A 3,966-nucleotide genomic window follows, 5' to 3' on the forward strand; every position below is an offset into this window, starting at 1 on the left:
CTATGTGAACACTTTTCATCCCATTTTAGCACTTCAGAGTCCTCTAGTCACTTCATCTCTAGACCACCCTCTTCCTATTGGGAGTCTTTGAGGGGCTTAAGGAACTTAAGAGCAAGCACTTAACATGGAAAAAGGTAACTAAGAACATGTTGTATGTTTCTTCTACTGCAATGAGCTGTAGAGAGGCCAAGATTTGGTGAATCCTGTCTGTTGCCCCAAGGTTAATACACCGTGTCCATAAGATTACACACCAGAGCAAAGAAAGTGTTAAATGTCTCCTGCACTAATATTGTTGGGGACACTTCAACTCTCACATTGAGTAGGGAAACTCAAGTTGCCCTATCTACCAGAAATATAATCCTGATTAAAAAAGAAAAAAGAAAAAAAGTAAGGTGCCCAAATTCAAGAGTCACATGACCACTGCACCACGGACTCTTGACTGAATCACTTTCCCAATGGTTCCTCATTGACAGTTATCATCAGGTAGGGCCCACTCTGTAACTGACCAATAGCTTAGCAGGAGACGTACCAGTAGGTACCTCATTGATAGTTGGTTGCTTATGGGCGGGGCCCGGGGATGTACTGTCCAATGCTGAGCAAGACCTTTTGCTTAGTAACAGGATGTGGAGTAGTAAGGTACAGCAGTGGCTACCTGCTAAGGGCTGTACTCATCCTGCTGTACTACAGAAGGATACTTTGGTTCCAGCGTGCAGGAATCTTTTTGATTGACTCCTTTCCAACCTCAGATTTTGATTTCACATGCTTGTTTAACTTTTGTACATCATTCTTTTCCTTGTATTCCCAGGCATGCCTGTCAGCAGTGCTTATCTCTATGCCCCTCCAACAGCTGCCAGTTGAGCCCATGTCCCGCATATAGTATAGCTAATATTTCAAACCAAACAAGAATGTGAAGGTCAGCCCACTTTGAGAACTACTTTGACAAACCTTAATCACAGTGATTCTTATTCTATTCACAGTAAAACAGAGCAGGATGATGGAAATTCAAAAAGTATAAAAATGATATTAGAGGACACCAATAAGTATGTCAATAGAAATATAAATACTGTTAATATTTTGTCTTTGTCTTTATATCTAAATGTTTATAACATATATATTATATGTGTTATATAATGCTAGAATACATAATACACTTATATTTGGAGGAGCATATATACATCAGTGATTTTTTTTTTAATTTATAGAAATTGAAAATACAAAGTAATTGAATCAAACTATATGCACTATTGTAGCTTTCCTTTTCTATACAATATGCTGGAAAAATTTTTCCATCTCAGTGAACATGTATCTGCCATTATTTCTAAAAATTACTATAGTGTTCAAATGCTTGCTTTTGCCATACTACACGTCAATGCTTTGAAGAGAGGAACCATGTGTGCTTTGTTCACTAGTTGCTTCCACATCTTTTCTTTTTTTTTGATAAATTCTAGTATTTCTTAAATTATAAAGTCTGTAATAAAAAATAATATGGATCAAGAGAAACCGCTAACTACAGGGACTAGACAGCAAAGCCTATGAGAACGCCATGAAGTGTGTTACAGACAAGATTCTCAAACAGATGTTATAAGCTCTTTTCTTTACATTTCCATTTCAGTTACTTTATTATTCAGTTCAGTTCAGTTCAGTTCAGTCGCTCAGTCGTGTCCGACTCTTTGCGACTCCATGAGCCACAGCATGCCAGGCCTCCCTGTCCATCACCAACTCCCGGAGTTCAATCAAACTCATGTCCATCGAGTCGGTGATGCCATCCAGCCATCTCATTCTCTGTCATCCCCGTCTCCTTCTACCCCTAATCCCACCTAGCATCAGACTCTTTTCCAGTGAGTCAACTCATCGCATGAGGTGGCCAAAGTATTGGAGTTTCAACTTTAGCAAAAGTCCTTCCAATAAACACCCAGGATTGATATCCTTTAGAATGGACTGGTTGGATTTCCTTGCAGTCCAAGGGACTCTCAAGAGTCTTCTCCAGCACCACAGTTCAAAAGCATCAATTCTTCGGCGATCAGCTTTCTCCACAGTCCAACTCTCACATCCATATATGACCACGGGAAAAACCATAGCCTTGACTAGACGGACCTTGGTTGGCAAAGTAATATCTCTGCTTTCTAATATGCTATCTAGGCTGGCCATAAACTTTCCTTCCAAGGAGTAAGCGTCTTTTAATTTCATGGCTTTATTATTAAATAGTTGTTATTCTTTTATTTTAAAACCACAAATTCGCATTTGTTCTCATGTTAATTAAGCTTTCTTTTCATACTGATACCAGACATCTTGTAGTTGCCAAATTTTTGTAATGGTTTTATGTCAATCCATGCAGAAAAATATGAACCAGTGCAGTAGGCAGATGAGGACCATTAATGCACAGATAATACACACACGCTGGCCAAAAGAACTGAAGGTATTTTAAAAAACTATAAAATAAACAGACCTCAAGAAAACTGGGTTATTACTAAACAGCTCTCAACTGTTAACACCCACGTTCCTTGTATTAAATTTCTCAACAGAGATGTGTTAGACATTTTAATTATGGCTCTATTCTTTCGATACCCCTTCCCACCCCAACTCCTAAAATGTACTACTAGGGATGAGTATAATGTTTTGTGGGCAGAAATTTACAGATAACCATTTTCATCCTGAGCGTGGATCTGAAAACTTTTTTATTTAAACTTCCGTTACTGTGCACTCTCCATCAGGCCTTCGAGATCTGACACTCACTGTTCCATCTGCTGCCACTTATCGATCAGTTCCTGATCGATCAGATACTGTCTGATTTGCATTAGGAACCAAAAGTCTCTTTTGGGTCAAGGAGTGTTGTGCAACAAGCACAGATACATCCTCACTCTCACTGTTGGCATCGGATTCGGTTTCTTCAATCGAAGTGTCTGGTGCTGGTGCCCTGCCTCAAAATGGTGATCCATGCTCTTCTCCTTCCCCTCTATGACTCCTTTCCACTATGCTGTCTCCAACAAGTTGTAAATGTGAAAAAGAGTCTTCCAGAGTAGTGCTTGCATCAGAGGATGGTGTGGTGGGGCTTGTTAGCTGACCATCTACTGATGTCAGGGGCCTCACAGAAGACGACTGAACAGAAGCTACACTCTGAGCCGGTACACTGTCCGCTCCGTCAGCAGAGCTGTCTCTCGCTAGGTTTACAGTATTAGAATCACAGTCCAGCCTAAGTCCGGCTACTCCCTTCTTTGGTATATCTATTGTATCCCGCTTGTTCTTCCTGCGACGTCCATGTTCGTTTCTCCTATACTGTACCATATTTTCAAGATTGGCAACATAGAGAAACCCGGCAGTTAACATTTCAGTGCTCTTTTTACCTTTGGAAAAAGCATCCTCCATCTTTCTGCTAGTGCGCTCATCATACTGCCACCACCCATTTCTTCCTTCATAATACCAGGCCTATTCACCGTTTCCGCTGCTTGCTGCCTTGAGTTCCTCTGGTGACAACAAGGTTGGCTTATCAAGGAAATCTTCGGGAATTTCTTGTCGACAGAGGGCATATTGCTTTCCAAGCCATGAAGCTCCCTTCACACATAGATAGCAGAAAACATGCTTGCAAGGCAGGCTGACTAGGTGAACACATGTTTGCAGACAAATGGCACATTCAGGGACAGTTAGAGATGGTGCAGTATTAGAACAAGACTCATTTGCATTCCTGTTAGTAGGAAGCATGTTTATAGAGTGATAAATTTCTCCATAGCTAGCAATCATTTATATTACAGACCCCACAGATGCCTGCCACAAAAACAAAATCTCATCTTCATGAATAATCAGCCAGTTTGCAGAATTTTCTCCTCGATCGCTGGATCATCCTGTGCTCTGTGGCCACCACCAAAGCCACCTCGCTGTCTTTTCTCTTCAGCCTCCAAGCTCGCAGCCCATATATTTTCTATTGTAAAAAAGGCTGTAATACACATTGGAATTCATGTATCTTTTCAAATT

General features: G+C 40.6%; 1 pseudogene; it reads right to left on the reverse strand.

Annotated features, from left to right (window-relative positions):
- Window positions 1-2,679: 2,679 nt before the first annotated feature.
- On the reverse strand, window positions 2,680-3,735 carry LOC148775510 (E3 ubiquitin-protein ligase RNF146-B pseudogene; annotated as a pseudogene).
- Window positions 3,736-3,966: the final 231 nt, after the last annotated feature.

The sequence above is a fragment of the Moschus berezovskii genome, chromosome 15 (assembly GCF_049115385.1).
Source record: "Moschus berezovskii isolate FMDL1 chromosome 15, NW_MosBer_1.0, whole genome shotgun sequence".
Classification (NCBI taxonomy): Eukaryota; Metazoa; Chordata; class Mammalia; order Artiodactyla; family Moschidae; genus Moschus; species Moschus berezovskii.